General features: G+C 45.8%; 1 protein-coding gene and 1 long non-coding RNA gene across 6 annotated transcripts in view; both read left to right on the top strand.

The window, feature by feature from the left end:
- Positions 1 to 222, top strand: part of SLC4A4 (solute carrier family 4 member 4) — a 230,640-nt gene extending 230,418 nt beyond the window's left edge. For all 5 annotated transcript variants that reach the window (XM_032186495.1, XM_032186498.1, XM_032186494.1 and 2 more), the window contains exon 26: positions 160 to 222. The gene's annotated coding sequence lies outside the window, so the exon portion shown is untranslated. The remainder of the gene's footprint in view (positions 1 to 159) is intronic.
- A 7,913-nt stretch (positions 223 to 8,135) lies between these two features.
- Positions 8,136 to 16,361, top strand: part of LOC116489201 — a 28,467-nt gene continuing 20,241 nt past the window's right edge. Inside the window, exons 1-2 of the long non-coding RNA XR_004253250.1 lie at positions 8,136 to 8,193; positions 8,354 to 8,453. This is a non-coding gene — a long non-coding RNA (uncharacterized LOC116489201). The remainder of the gene's footprint in view (positions 8,194 to 8,353; positions 8,454 to 16,361) is intronic.

Here is a 16,361-nt window from a genome sequence, read left to right as displayed (position 1 = left end):
CTGTCTTGCTTATAAAATGCCATCTTTCTCTTGGAGTTGATCCCTCAGAAGGTGTATTTTTTCCAAGAGGAGGTAGCTGAGCACTGTAGAATGCATTAAGAATCACTAAAAAGCAAAAAACTAGTCCATGTGCTTACCTTTCTTTCTTTTTCTTCGCAGCCCTCCACGAACTCCAGTAAAAGTTGTGCCTCAAATTAGAATAGAACTTGAGCCTGAAGACAATGGTTATTTCTGGAGGAGCAAGGGAACAGAAACTACTTTGTAATTTGTCTGTCTGTTAAATCTTATATGGAATTTATTTTGTCACTAGCCAAATATTAAAATGCTCTCTGCTTCCCACCCGCATAGGTAGACAAGACATCCTGCGCTTCCCCCTCCGCCTTTCCACCCTGCAGATTTCCTTTTATTCCTCCTCACCCAGTTTTTCCACTCTGACCAAGACTTGTTTTTGCCTTCTCTGTCACACGCACGCATCTCTCTCATTTTCAAGCAGAGGGCAGAATTATTAAGGATATAATATAATACCTTTGTGAAATGTCAGAGGAACTGGCATTACTTTAGTTGTGAATCAGTGTTCGTTTGTTTCTTTGTTGTCTGGCAGAACAAAACTGACCTCCAGGCTAATTCAATGTCTTTATTACACTGCTCTAAGATGCTGGAAAGTGCTGCTAATACTAACTTGCTCTTAAAGCCTGTACTTGTAGTAACACAAGAAGGAAAACTAAAAGGTACTTCACTCCCAGCACAGACAAACTATTGCCATCGTTGTAGCATGTGTTTTGAAATGTCCCTTTCCTATGCAATTTTTTTTTTTAAAGAACACTTTAATGGACTTAATCCGTCAGGTACATTGAAGAGTGTTATTTTCCTAGATTATTTTGTTTAAATTATGGGGGCCTAACCTATGACTTTTTTTTGTCAATTTTTTTTAACCTTTTTTTAATTACTGTAAAGAAAAATGAATTTTTCCTGCAGCAGGAAACATATAGTTTTGAGTAGTTCTACCTCTTATTTCTAGATGCCAGGCTTTCTGTAAAAATGTATTGTACCATATATAATGTGATTTTTACAAAAAAAGGAAAAAAAAATACACAATCTCCAGGACATGGCATAGGGCTGGATCAGTTTTATTAACACCTTCTACTCTGAAGCATCTGTTTTACTTAGGGTTATTTTATTTTTTAATAAATAATCTAACTTTACTATGAAGGAGACAGGATGTAACTCAAATATCTTGTGATCTAGGAAGACTCTTAAGTTTAATGGTGGTGAGTAAAATACTGACCGGTTAACAGTGTCAGTGGACAGATGCTGATTGTATTCATTTTGTTGATTTCCTGTGCAGTATTGTTAGAATTATTTCATTTAAAACATCTGTGTGTGCACGTGTGTCTATGTGTGCAAATGAAAACACCCTGCGTGCAGTTTAGACACGATGATGGAGCAACTTAGGAGAAAGCTGAAGGTAACTTCTGGGGATATTTATCCCCACACCCATATTCAGGAGGCTTACGAAGATCTACATCCTCCTTGTGGATTGGCAGCACCCCAAATCTATTGACCATCATGTAGAGAATTTACCCTCAAGCTTGACTGCTCAGCATTCCCCTAGGTAGATTGATCCATCCATACACGGTGACGAACCACTAACAAACTGGCCGGGCACAGTTACATGCAGGCTTTTGGTTTTAAACCAAGCAAGCATCCCCTTGCGTCAGGTAACTTTCTCTGTAGCGTGTACACAACGAACTTGTGTATGAATATAAACATGCATTTGGGAAACGGCTTCACCAGTGGTATTTTAAGTGTGAAGATTACATGGGATGTGCTGGAAAGGGTTTATTTAATTAATAAATAAGTAAGAAAAGAAAAAAAAAAAAAGCCCAGCTATAAGGGCTAATTCCTAAGGGGTAAAAATCCCCTGTCCCCCCGAGGATGGGCACATTGCTTGCATGCAAGAAGTGCCCTTGCTTGCAGCAGGTATGAGATCAGGGGTCCCCACGCCCAGAAGGCAGCAGCCTGGCAGGCCCTCGCTGGTACTCGCCGCTCCCTGCATGCGGCACATTTGGGGATTAAGCAGGAAGGGGAGCAGCTTCCCATCATCGGGGGGAAGGCGGAGAGTTTCCGTAAGAGCCCCCACCATCAAGCATTAAAAAAATGCACTTGCAGAAACTGCTTTGTAATGCCTAACGTAGTTTTGTTTCTTTTATTTCTAATGTAGTAAAAATACTAAATATAAAAGTAGCACTTAATGGCCTCCATACCTGTTGTAAAGAAACCAAAGTCCGTGCTGATTAAGGAAACAAAATTGTATCGTGGTGCTGACAGACCTTAAATGCCAAATTTTAGTATCTACAAACTAGTAACAGCCAGATCCCCGATCAGACCTGCAGAATAGGGCTGTGCTTTTCTTTCCCAGATCTGGTTAAATGATGCATTGATACAGACCATAATAGCTGTTAGCCTGACCTTGTGCAAATGCTCTTTGCTGCACAAAACCGATGGAGTTGCAGAGGAGTTGGCACAGCACGCGCACGTGCACACACCTATGTACATTCCCCAGTTTGTTATCAAGGAATCTAAATCTCTGCTCACCTAAATTTTTTGTTTACTGTAAGAAAGCAGTGCAAGAGGAAGGGAGAGCAGCCGCTCTTCTTTGTTGCCCTGAGAGGTCAGCAAATCTAGCCCAAACCTGCTTCAGAAAGGTTGAGGAGACATCCGAAGTGGCCATAAAAGCAGCCACTTTGTGATCCCTTCTGCTGCCTGCTAGGATTAGCTGGAGGACAGATAACGTGGGAAGTGCAATGCTAACTTAAACGTGTAGAAAATGGTTTTCATTCCTTGGTGAACAGAAGTCACTGACTACCAAAGGGGAAACAGACTCAAGCGTCATGTACGGAGTACATGTGAGTTTTTATGTTTTGCCCAAACGTTTTATTTGTAGAAATCCAAATAAGGAAAGATCAAAATAGAATAATAATAGAAAGATTTCCTTGAGAGAGCACTGACAGAACACCACCCCCTGCCTACGGTATGCTCAAAAGGCAGCATACTGCACACATGCATATACGCACACACACAATGCATATCTTTTCATCTGCTATTACCTGGTGATTTGTCTCCACAAAAATGAGGTCTTCCACTTTTGAACCATGTTAAATGTACTTGAAATGTATTGACTGCTGATCTAGATCTTTTTCTCTCTCTTTTTTTTACTTTTTATTTTCTCCAGACTGAGCTGTCGTACAGAGGGTAGCAATGTTCAAGGGATGGGACAAAGATTTCTGTAGTTTTCCATGTAAAACTTTCCAACAGGAGTGGGAAAGTTTTCATTTCCTGCTTCCTGACAACAGCACTTCATTGAAGGCTGTGTGTCCTTTGTTGTTTTTTCCTTTAGAAAAAATAAACAAACCACAGAGACAGCAAGCAAGAGCTCTGCTGGCACCAAGAGATGGAAGGTAATGAAGAGCAGCCATCTAATAGCATTTGATGGGCTGACATCACCACAAGGAGAATTTTACTGCACTTTGTAGGCCTTGTGCCTATAAAACTAAAACTAATTTTGGTTCAGAATTGGGTGTTTGGAGAGAAAAGCCTGGGTGAGCACCGCCGGCTTCTGGAAAGGCTCCTCTTACAGAAGAGTCCATAAAGAAATGAGCTTCCCAAACCAATTTCTCATAGAAGTCCTACAAAACCAGGTACCAACTCAGGGCTGATATCCTGGAATCACCCAGCAAAACCAAACTGCAGATAGCTTTGTCCCAGCCCCATAAAAACGGTGATTGTCTGCCTCTGTAGCCACTAATTATTTGTCGTCATGGTCGACACATATTTGTACTCATTACTTTTTTTTTTCCTTGGAATCGACATGCACTTTCAGATACTTTTATTATTTTTAATTCTCTTAAGTCTGTATTTGCTTTGGAGGAAAGAATAAAAACTTAGTTTAAAATGAAGTGGATCAAGATGGTGGAACAAAAAGGAAAAAAGCAGAAAACATTTCAATATATTAAAATGATTTTTTTCCAGTAATATAAAACATGAAATTCCTTATAACATTATAGTATTTTACAGTTTTATGAAGCTTTCTATTGTGACTTTTATGGAATCAAAAGATGAAGATGATGAGATATTTTAGCATTTATATTTTTCAAAATTAAATGTATACTGAAAATAAAGTAACTTTATGCATTTATGGGAGAGTTGTGGATTTTTTGTATGTATTTATTTGTTGTTACGTACTCCATTTGGTTTGATTGAATCAAGATTCCTGGATCGCCGTTGTCATCACCACTACTGCCAAGGCAAAGTGTTTGGCAGGTCCCTGATGGAGGGGATGCTCACAAAGGGACCCTCCAATACACACGTAAAGAAACGTGGTGCCAGTCTTCACAAACCACAAAGGGTTTTAGAACTTACGTCTCTAAAAGTGTGTTTTAATTACAGAAATACTCTCTTGAGATAATTTACTGAATCTCTTGAGAGGGTAAAATGTAACTGTTGTTCACAAATAAGGGTGGAGAGACCATCTCCATCTGAAGCTGGGACTTTAGTTTTCTCTCAGGAGCACCACTTCTCAGGAGATACTGTTGGACCAGCAAAGCAGACTATCTGAATTTCACACAGCCTTCAAAGAGGTTCACAGATACTTCATACAGAGTCTGGGCTTTTTTAATTTGCACTTACCCAGATGATCATTCCCTGCAGGAGTCAGCATGTTCCTATTAATAAAACAGAGAGGGGAGGGAAGGTAAATACACACTAGGTAGTAACAGAAGAAGGAAGCCAGCTACAAATAAGTTTTGTTTGTTTGGGGAAGAGTCGTGATGTAGGGACTCCCCAGGATGTTGGTGTCAGAGCACAGGGAGCCTCTCTGACCCAGGCCCCATGCCCCAGGAGCCTGAATTGAAACTGGGATTAGGCAAATGGATTGAGAACAGGTCTAGGAACAGGGATGTGCCCCCTCCCATCCCAAAACCCATGATGGGGGTCACCTTGCTGGTGCCAGGTGCTTGGTCCTAGGCAGTGATGGGAAACAGGTCTGATGGGCTCCTTTCTAGGGACTGGGGCATCGCCTGCTTCTTCCCCATCCACAAAAATGTAAAACCAGCTAAAAGGTATCACCTGCTGCTTTCATAGAAAGTGCTTTGCCCAGGTTAAGTTAACTTCTGCAATGGTTTCAGGCTAAAGCAGCTTACAGGGCATTGCTGGCACGTTGCCGGGTGATCTACGCAGTGGGGATGTGGCCAGTCTGCTGGGCAAGCATAGGGCTATTGGGGTAATGAGCACAAACAAATTAACCCCCTGCTTAAACACATGTTGTTGCTAGTCTTGCTCTATTCCCTCCTTCAGCCCCCTGATTTCTGCATGCAGCCCCCCAGCCCCAAAGCAGCAGCAGCTCCCAGGCAGAGACAGTGCTCGAGCGTTACCTCTGTGGCCCCTCTTCCTGCAGCATCCCCCTGGGGCTGCTCCTGCCCCATCACTGCCTGGCCTCAGGCATTTGGTGAGGGCTGAATTGCTCTGTAGGTTTTTAGTAAAGCACCCAAAGCTGTTAGGATTGAAATCACGGGTTTGGCAAGGCCCATGCCACATATATTGTAGAACAGTGAATAGGTGAATAGTGGAAATGCTGTAGAAACCTCAAATTTGGTCCTGTCTCTGCCTGAGAAGGCACCTGAACTGTTTCACCAGGAGGAATATTGAGTCCCCAGAATAAAACTATCCTAGACTGGAAAACCGGCGAGAGCTTCTGCCCTCAGTGCCTGCAGCCACCCTGTCCAGTGTGGTGCAGTGTCAGGATGAGCACTTTAGGACAAGGTGGTTTGCATTGCTTCCACGCAAGCCAACAGCTTTCGTCTGAACAGCCCCCAGCAGTGCAATAGTTACCATCGTGCCACACACCAAGGCAGTCACAATGAAGGCTTCCCTTGCTGCTTTGTTCCCCACAAGGAGTCTGAAATTTGTTGCTGAGTCCCTGTGAATTTTGCACTCCTCCTGCCCGCCAGCTCAGTGCTGGCTCGGTGTTTTGCATCTGCCAGTTGCAGCCATGGGCTTCATTCTGCTCTGCCACGGCCCAGCCAAGGACATGCTGCCCTCAGCATTACACAGACAAGCTATGAGTGCGTGGTGTTCGGGATCTGATCGTGCCATGGGGCTGCCTTCCCCTCACACGTGTGGGGCTGCCCCGTGCCATGCAGCAGTGCTCACCAGCACGTCCCAATTCACAAAGCTGCGCTCCAGGTGCAGCAGGGAGCAACTGGTATACAAGTGGTAAACCACTACAGAAACCCTCAGCCAATGTTTCAGCAGGCTTTGCTGTGAAAAGGGGAGACCCTTCTGCATCCCCTTGCAGTGCCCACCTTAGTGGGCTGCAGGATTATCCACCACGAGCCACAGTGTGTGGGAGAGGCTGGGAAACCCATAAAACCATGAAGAAAATGAACCGTCTGTCAGGCAGCAGCTTTGTGCCAGAAGCAGTTGCTCGGGTGAGAGCTGTGTTTATGGATTTCCCTGAGCCCTTTTTTAGCCAGGTGTTTATTTATAGCCCAGTGCCCAGCAGCGAGAGCTCCTGCTTCCCGGATTACAACTCATGGAGGCGTTACGCTGCCTGAATCCCATAATCTTTTTACATGGGTTTTTCTCATTATCTGGCAGGCAACACCATCCCACGACACTGTGATGCGCTCAGCCCCGTGCAGCCCTCCTGGCATTCAGGCACTGCTCACGAAGGTCCCCCTTCAATAAGCACTGACCTCTGTGGTTTTTTTGCATCAGAAGCATGTAGGAGACATTTGATATTGCTCACACACCAGCTGCAGCCATCCAGATGGTCCACAGATAGTCGTAGCTGGACAGAGGGTGCCTCTGTTTCAGCCCAGGTTGTTCATTTGGGATGAGGGTGTTCAGGTAGGTTACTTGCAGGCAGCACGTCTGAGGTCTGCCTGCGCAGCCACAATCCCCACGCTGCCCTACACAAGGAGCTTTACATCTCCGGGGACCCACGCGATGGAAATAGGGAGGAACTGAAAAAATCATGTGTTGCACCAGCTGTGACTGACAGGACATCCCAGTGGCATGCCACACTCATCCCCTGGTCGCAGCAGCACATGAAGATGGCTTTGAGGAAACATTTGACTGCCAGGCATCCCTGGGAGACCCAAGGAATCACAAAGGCTCCCTGGGACAAGGGAGCGGAGTTTTATGGAGCTATCTTGGGCATACAACTCTTGCGGAGCACACATGGAGAGCCCTGGCAGTTTTCCAGGGAGAAGCCTGGGCTGTGGCAGCTGCAGGGCACTGAAGTTAGCACTGAGCTAACTTCTTCATAAGGGACATCTTGCTGATGCCATGATGGTGCTTGAACAGGATGCAGGTCTCCAATCCTTTTTCCCTTACACGCTGCTGTAACATCTCTTATCTGGCAGTCTTGGTTTAGACAGCTCCAAGTTCTTTCCTTTCAATAACCTAGCACCAAAAGCTGTGCATTGTCTGGGATTTTTCTGATTTTGTCAGTGTGGAAAGTACTCTGTGAACATACAGCAGACCAGGCATTGCAGGACTCACCCAGTCAGCTGCTTCCCAGCCGGGGTGTAGGATTAGTGCCTGGGAAAATGATTTATTTGTTGCAGCTGCTGAAAGCTCTGGGTGTGAGCTGGGTGGGCTGAGATCACCTGTGAACTGATCCTCCCTTATAAATTGTCACCCACCAGGTGCCAGTCAGAAATCGTAATTTGTGGTGACGCTGGGGTCTTCCTTCTCTTTGAGTCAGTGGTGTTATGGCAGGGATGCAGTTGGCCTTAAGAACAAACTCTTGCCTTAATTGCTGGAGAAATTAGTCATTAGGAAAGCAAACAGCTTCTCAGCAGTTCTGAGAGTCAGTAGCACAGAGAACAGATAAAACTAATACTTTCCAAACCACCGCAACCTTCCTTTAATGCTTTTATGGATTTAATCTTTTAAATTGATTTTAAAGAAAACAGACAAAAGTTCTTAGCCCTAGCCCTGACCTGTTAAGCTTTGCCTACCGGCCAGCACGGATGACTAAGTTGTAATCTGCTAAAGCAGCAGTGTGTACGAAGGGACGAGCCTTCAGCAGGAGCAGTGGAAGGCTGCCACCAGCAGCCCCAGTGACTAATGTGCAAACTGGGCAAAGCTTCCTTCTGTACTTGGTTAACCCCTTCTCTTCAGAAACAAGTGAGTATTGTTCTCCCAAAATCTTATGTTCCCGACAGGGAAATTTAAAAAAAATAAATAAAAATTGCCTTATGTTCCCAGAACAGCCCAAAAGGCTCAGTGATGCCACATGTTGACTGTAACAAGATTTGATTTAAATTATTTTTTTCCTGATTTTTAGGGAAAAACACCCTGCCTTTTGTAGATTAACTGATGCTAATGCTACACCCCTTCTGTGGGAGCTGAGGATCTCACTTGGATGGACTGCAATCATCAAAAAGGTAAATCTTGGGTACTTTGTTACTTAGTGCTGGTGTCAGATGTCCAGGCAGCTTACCCTGCCCATCAGCCCCTGTAGGATGGATGTAAATTTGTTTGCTCTCCCCATGGGCTTGCAGTACTCTCCGTGCTGCAGCCAAGCACGTGGCCAGGATCCCACAGGCTGCCTGGTAGTGGGGCCTGGGTGCTCCTATGAGAGAAATTTGGCCATGGTGGCTTTGTGTGACCCAGTAGCACAGTAGGTTTGTTTTTTTTTTTTAGTGCCGTGAGCAATTTATGGCATGCTCTTCCTATTGCAACTCCGCTCTTTCCCTAGTTCAGTGCTATTAGTAATGTTATTCGTACCATGATACTGCTCCTGCGATGGATTACAGCTTAATTATTTCTGTAAAAGCAGTGCAATTAGCATGAATAGCCCTTTTACGGCTCAAGATTGGTTGGCTTATCAAGTAAAGGAACAATTTCAGATTAGGATGGTGCCTGCTCCTCCCCGCTTGGCGTTTTGTCACTAAAAACTTTCGTAACTACAGTCATGACGATGCAAATCCCCCTGTGCCTGCTGGGTGCCTCTTACTTTTTGAGCAGATGTGTCAGTGTGCAAGAGAGCCCCGTTCTAGGAGTTACGTTCCTCATGAGTAGTGTGGTTTGCTGTTACCATTTCCCAGTTTGTTTGTGGTGTTTTTTAGAAGTGCCTCCCTCGGGCCGAGATGGGTATCAGCACGATGTGTATCGGCGACCTCTTTTGAAGGTGCAGGTTCAGTTTGAAGATCAGTGGTTGGGAACGGTGCCTCCCTTGCAGAAGTAATTGGGTTTGTTTTCCTGCCTTTAGTATATTAACTGTACCTTTGCCACAGCTCTTTCTGCCTCTGACTCTGCGAGCTACCTCGCTGAGCGGTGCTGAAGGTGGCGTACGTTTTGCCGAGCTCACGTGCATGTAGATGTTTTAGTGATGAACAGATGTGCCAGTAAGGGCTGCTTTGAGCAGCAAAAATTTAAAAAGTATAAACCAGTGACTTCTTCTTTCAAGTCTATTGAAATTGTTTATAAAGCCACAGAAATAAAAATTGCAGGAGGAGAAGCTGTCTCATGTCCTTTGCAGCAGATGATGGCTGTCGTGACACTAAGGGTGCAAGGAAGGAGACCCAAAATGGGGTAAAAAGTGGGTCCTCTGGGCAGGAGAGGCACCAGGAGGCAGCAAAGGGGCCTGTGCCCAGTGCTGTGCCAGGTACTGCCACCACTGGGGCTCCCTAGGCCACTTTATACCCCCAAATCCATAACCAGGCATTTGCCTCCCTCGTGTGGCCCATTTGTGAGAGGTGCTCTTGTAGCCATTGCACAACAAAATGTCTCCATGTTTGTACCAGGCAAAAAAAAAAAAAACTAAACACCCCAATTCACAGCAGAAAATGAAAGTGTTTTCTGCTCCCTTTGGCAAAGGGACAAGCACTAACATCTCGGGGGGGGGTTTGCTCGCCAAGTAAATACTCTCGGCTTGCATAAACCCAGAGCCCTCATTTTGTGGAAGAGGGAGCTGCCAGCAGTTCCTGTGCTGTTACTGGATGTACTGACCATTCCAGGGTTTCTCAGAAGTCAAGCGGTTTTAATAAAGAAGGGTGTCTTGTGGTTTTTTAATAGCAATTCACTTTTTTTTTTTTTTTTTTTTAAACTTTTCCTTTCCCCTTAAAAGCATGAGCCACTCTTGGCCCTCTTTTTGGAGTGCTCGCTGCTTGACTTGCCCTGCTCGAAGGGAGGAGGCTGCCAGGAGGCAGCAGCGTTCCTGCGAGGTCTCTGATGGCCCCTGCGTAAGCAGTGACGGTTGTGATGGCTTTGCTGTCGTGGGGGGAGGTTGCCCTATGCAATGCTGCTGCCTCCCAGGAGCCCTTTCTAGGCACTTTGCAGCAGGGCTGGGAAACAGCCTGGGTGTTCTGGGGCTGTTGCATGCAAAGATTTCATTTTCCCCGGGTGGTGTGTAGGGGGCTCGGGGGCTTTCCTGACATTTATTCATTGACGCTTTTATTCAGCCAGAATACCTCCTGCAGGCTGTGAAATTTTCCTAGGTAAATGTTTCTTGGCTTGTTGCTGGCGTGGTGCAACCCGTTGTTCCTCCATGCAGAAAGGCAGGTGGAGGCTTCCCAGGTGACCGTGAGCAGCTTTGCAACAGCCCAGGATGGGGATCAGTACTTAATGCCTAATAATCCTGGATAAACCTGATGGCAGGACGGGGCTGTGAGTAACTAAGGCAGGAGAGGGGACTCCTCTGGAAGAGGAATACTTTTCAGTATCCAAATATTGCAGTTGAGCATCCTTGTTGACAGAGTGCTGTCCTTGTGAGCACACGCAGACAGTAACGGTAAAATTAAAGCTGCCTTCATGTGAGGCTCTTCCTCACCTGTTAGGCTGCCGGTGGCAGCAGCTGGTGGATGTGGGCAGAGCGTAAGGGTTTGGTGATCGGATTAGCAGAGGTAATTTCCCACTTGGCCTCGACCTGCCGCCCGAAGATTTCCGTTGTCAGAAGTGTTGTTTTTCTGTTCAGTAGCTCCTGCTGTACCTGTTGTCCTGGGCAAGGGTCAGGTGTTGACTCTGGCAGCTGTACAGCACCCAGGGTATCTCGACTCGGCGAGACACGATCGTACGTCAGGGTCATGCAGGTCCCTCCTGCCGGAGAAGTTATTTGAGCTCTCCTTTATCTGGTGGGAGAGATTACGCCACTTAATTAAAAAGTTTCCAGTTATCACACGGATCTCGCTTCCAGACTGCACAGGGCACACCTATGGCTTACGAATAGCTACTGGAATTTCTTTTGAGGCAGGGCCAGGCCTTAGCTCAGGTTTTTGCTTGGGCAACAAGAACTGTGCCAGCCAGGCTAATGCTGAAAAAGCCAATTTTCTTCCAAAACTCTGTGGGGCTGAGACTATGGGAGGAAAGGAGGATATCCCACAGGATCCTGGCCCATAAGCGTGCAACCCCAAATGGCAGGATGGGACAGAGGAGCACATTTCTCTTTGCTGGGTGTACAGGGAAGCAAACTTCACGTTCAGGTCCGTAGGCACAGGTCTGTGTGTCGCTGATGCTCAAAGTCAATTTAGCATAAAACATTTAACATGGAAGCCAGGGGATAACCCTGCTCAATGCGCGATGCTACTAGATCTGGCGATGGCAAGCATGATTAAAGGACATTAAAAGTGCATTTGTGTTTAAAGCCGTGGCTGAAGATGGAAACATGGTAGGCTGTGTGTGCAGGATTGTGGTGTGATAGGGACCAACTTGCCTTTTGAAACAGTTTGGGGGGTTGGAGACTGCTGCTGTGTGCTCACCTAGTCTGGAACTTTGGATTTGTTTGCTTCCATTTTGTAGAAACCTGATGGGAGAAAGTATTGTAATAGAAATCAGCGCTTCGCCACGTGGTGAATGAGGGAAGATGTCACAAATGAGCAGGAAAAGCCTCCTGGGTGCACAATGCAGCTCCTGCTGGGAGCGTGGCTCGGTCCCAAAGCTGGAAAGGTTAACGAGGAGGTACTCATTTTCTCTGAGTGACATTTGGCAAGTTGCAAAACATTGTTTTGTGTTCACCTCGGCTACTGTCGCACGTCAGCTGGCTGCAGGCAAAGAAACATTTCCCTTGTCACTCAGCTTGCTGGAAAAGCAGTTAGCAGCCCTGGTAAAGCACCGTTTGGCTCAGGGATGGATGTGCAAGGAAGGTCCTGCAAGGTATTTCAGATAAGTGGTCCATTTCTAAAATGAAACTCTTAATAATGGATCCAGTCGCTGTAATGGCTTTACACAATCACTTGCCTAATTAGTCCGCAGGGAGGAAGATGCAGCAGAATTAGACTTTTCCATATATAATTAAAGCTAATGGAAGCCCAAACACCAATGCAAATAAACACGCCCTGTACACAGATGCAGAGGGCTGAGCAAAGTGTTGCAGCACAGAGCCTTCTGCCGAGGTAGGCTGTGTTTTCTCACTTGCTTTTTAGCAGCAAAAGATGACGGCGTTTTTAATGGACAAGCACAGATGCACAACGGAGTCTGGTTCTGTGTTGTTTTTTTTTGTCTTTCCCAGTAGAAATTCCCATTTGAGTCTGAAGCCTGATCCACGGGTACGCTTAACTGTCATACTGTGAAGTGCTAAGGTTGTTTTATTCATCTCCCCCAGTGAACATTTCATGCCCTCCATCTCGAAGGACTGTCTTTAGGTAGTGTCTTATTTCTGTCGTACCTGAAGGAGAATTGCAGAAGCACTGCTGTGTGCAGCATAGGTCACGTTGGGCCTCCATCAGCAGAGTGGCTTTGCTGCAGGCTCAGAAGGAGCCATCTCACTTGCAACCATAGAAACGGGTTTCTCCCCAAAATTCTTGTGCCTCTTGTCACTGACAAGGTGTACATTGCTGCATTTAAGGAGTACTACATCAAGCCTCATCAGTTGTTTCCTCTGTGCCTGTCAGCAATGCTTTTATCCCATGCTCTGGGCACTCCTGAGGAAAGAGCAGCATTTCAAGGGCTAAATGCAATCCCTCATGCCCAGTGCTGGTCTTGCAAATTAGTATCATTCACCTGCAATCCTCGTTTCCCTGAACTGTGGGTTATGGAGCCCAGAGGCTGTTTCCAGATCCACATGAATGAAAATGCACTGAATGCAGGTGAATTTCTGCAGGTGAACACTATGCAAAGTTCTCAAGGCTGAGAAAATCGAGGCCAAAAGACCCATCTGGCTGCTGTACTAAGATGCATACAGAAATGAGATATTTGGATTACGGCATTTTGCACTTGGTGAAGCTTCTTGTGGTCCCAGGAGACAGCCAGGACTTGGATTTCTTCACTTTGCTTTCCTTGCATGGTGTATCAGAGCGTACCATGACACTGCTGGTCCCATGGTAACCCTAGTGGTTCAGGATGAGGGACTGGAACAGGTCCATTTTCAGGAGTGAGAATAGCAAACATCTAAATATAATTATGCCTGATTACTGCTGCTGATTACTGACAGGACTTCAGGTTTCTGAAGGGTCTGTGAGCCAAAAAGATGTAACATCACAGCAGGAAGTGACACCTACTCCAAAAGTATTTTGATTATTTGCAGTAAAACCCTTGCCAGAAGTTTTGTGGTATTAGCGTAAAAGGATTTGTGATGCAGCCTGGTCCAGGGAGACTTTGGGGTTGTCTTTGTGTTCTCTGCCAGTTTGCTGAGGCTTTCATAATTCCCTTGGGGTACTTCAGTGCGTACTTATCAACCTCAGAATTGCAATGACAATAAGCACCAATCATTTTTATATCCATCAGCACATTTCCTAGAAACATGCACAAGACAGAAGAAACATTCTTTGCTTATTTATCTTATTTCTCCAATTTTTTCTTGGAAGCACAGAAGGTCACTCTAATCTTCAGCCGTTACCACATGCCTCTTGAGTTTGACAGATACAAATGTGATGCTGAAACTACTGAAGGCTGAGACAAAAGGTTGTTTTGGTTGCAGGGCTGTGGGCGTGATGTCAGCTTGGGCTGCCAGGGCTTAGTGACTCCTTCGAAGGCCCGGCAGGGGTATCAGCTTTCATTGCCCCCTCCTTGTAGCAGCCTCAATTCCATGGAAAGCACTGGGAAAGAAAGGAGTGTAAGCTCAAACTGCTTACTAACACTCCACGGCTGAAACCAACACCTTTTAAGAGCCCATTCATAATTTTTTATGACAACCCTGTCTAGCCAGGACCTAAATGTGTGGTGATTATTGTGATTTGTGCCAAGTATCTTGTGATGAGATCTTGGATACCACCAGGAGCAAGAAGCTGAAGTAGAAATTTATCTATGTATAGTGATGTATGATAGAGGTAAAAGATTTTGCCAGCAGTACAAAGTATATGAATTAGATTTAAGTCTTTCATCCGCAACTGAAGTGGTAAAAACAGCTGTTATCTTTTCTGGAAAACAAATGCAAAAAGCACTACAAAACATAAATGAACATGGTGACGAGTAGGTTGAACAGATGTCTCAATGTCAAGTTTTTGCTGGTGAAATCCCAGGTTAGAGATACTGGCCAGGTGCTGCCACACTTCCCAAGAGTGTTTTACAACCAAGTACTGATGCTTTTATAAGGGTTATTTATTCCCCTGATGAACTAACACGTTCCTCAATCACAAAAGGAAGTTATCATACTTCTTTCCCTGAAGATAATAATGAAACATTACTGCATGCATCCTTTAGGGGATGAGGCTCCTTCCCTGCTGTGACCTGCCCAAGGTGCTACTGCTGCTGGTCTGTAGGATTTTGGACACAGGCTCAGGTGTGACATTTGGTGCCCGTCCCCGTGGTCAGGTTTGGGGAGCACACAAGGCAGTGTTGGAGTGTGGCCCCACTCTATTTCCAGCAGGATTTCAAGGTCTTGGCTACCCAAAAGCCAGCACGTGTGTAGGCTGTGGGCAGCAGAGGGCAGCTGTGCAGTCCCACACCAGACTCTGCAGGCTGTTTGCTATGCAGGAATTGTGCTCAGGCACCAAGTGACAGGCCTGCACTTCGTTGCAATGGAGACCATACAAACACAAAATAAAAACAGTCCTTGTGCTACTGAGCATTTGCCTTCTGCGTATGATGCTGCCAAGAGATGGGGAAGGGAGCAGTTGCACTCTCTTCTGTTCCAGCAAAAGACCCGGTGATGCCCAGGGGAAGGGAGGAATGAATGCTGTGTTGAAATATCGAGGAACGCATTTTGGCCTTCAGTGTCCTAAATGACGTAGAGTAATGCCACCCCAACCAACAAGTAGATGTCCCTTATCTGCAACAAAGTAAGAGCAGAGTGCCGTGTGTGTAGCCAGCACCCTCTGATCCTGTGCAAGGCCCTGCAAGCAGGTCAGTAGGAGTTCAGAGTCTCAGTGCTGAGCAAGTCCGAGCACTTGCATTGCGAAGTCCTTCAATAAATTTGCCATCCAAAATAGTCACGGTCAAAGGTGGGAGGCAAAGAATTTTTTTTTTTTCTCTGGAAATCTCTTAAGCAGTTATGTCAGCTCTTGAATATCTTCAGGATGCTCTACAGGCTCTAGTGCAGGGAGGGGAACTTCACTCTAAAATAAATTGCATGTAGCAGCCCAGGCGAGCCTGTTCAGGTTGCAGGTAAGTAAAATGCAAGAGTGCTAAAACCAGTTCCTGACATACTGCATGTTGCAGAAGGCAGCAGATGAAGGTATTTAAAATTAACTTAACACTTCTGAGCTAAACTAGCTTGGGCACAGAAATAAATGGCTGTCTTTTGTCAGCCTGGGAGGCGATGTTATTTTGAGGGCTTTCGGAGTGATGACTTACACAGGGGAAAGGCATGGAGGAGGCAGAGGCCCAGAGTGGTGCCAGCAGCCCGTGCAATGCAGAGGTCAGCTCAGCTCAGCTGCGAGGGAGCCTGTTGTGTTGTGGTGTTGCCTAGCGGAGTGGATGCGTGAGTACTGCTAGAGAGAGGGTGGGGGAAAAAAGTCCAGATTAAAACAGACACCTTTGACCAGTGCTTGACAGGTTATCTGTAGAGTTTCCTCCTTACCCACTCATACTGTAAACGCTGACACAGAGATTGTCTTCCTGTTTGTTTAACCAGTGCCTAGAAGAGTGTGGATGTAATTCTGAACTGAGTACTGCAGCCATAAAGGTAAGCAGCAGTTGCTTACACAGTTGTAATGCGAGCTGCGCAGAGCCATAGGTTAGCTTTTGGTCCCGAGATCTCTGGAAGTGAACTTTTATTCAGTGACTTCACCCAGTCCTGGTGGCAAATAGTTTCTCCATTGATCTTATGTGCCCTTTCGTCTGATTAGTTTGTTCCACGGAAGATACGGGAGAAACTCCATTGCATGTGGAGGGCCACAGACTGGATTTTAGTCTCTGTTGGGATGTCAGATACCAACACCAGCCCTGGTTTATATCGCTACTTTCACAGATTTTCTCCC

This window comes from Aythya fuligula, chromosome 4 (assembly GCF_009819795.1).
Source record: "Aythya fuligula isolate bAytFul2 chromosome 4, bAytFul2.pri, whole genome shotgun sequence".
In the NCBI taxonomy this organism is placed as follows: domain Eukaryota; kingdom Metazoa; phylum Chordata; class Aves; order Anseriformes; family Anatidae; genus Aythya; species Aythya fuligula.
Note: the sequence above shows the minus strand (reverse complement) of the source record. Positions and strands in the feature narration are given on the sequence as shown.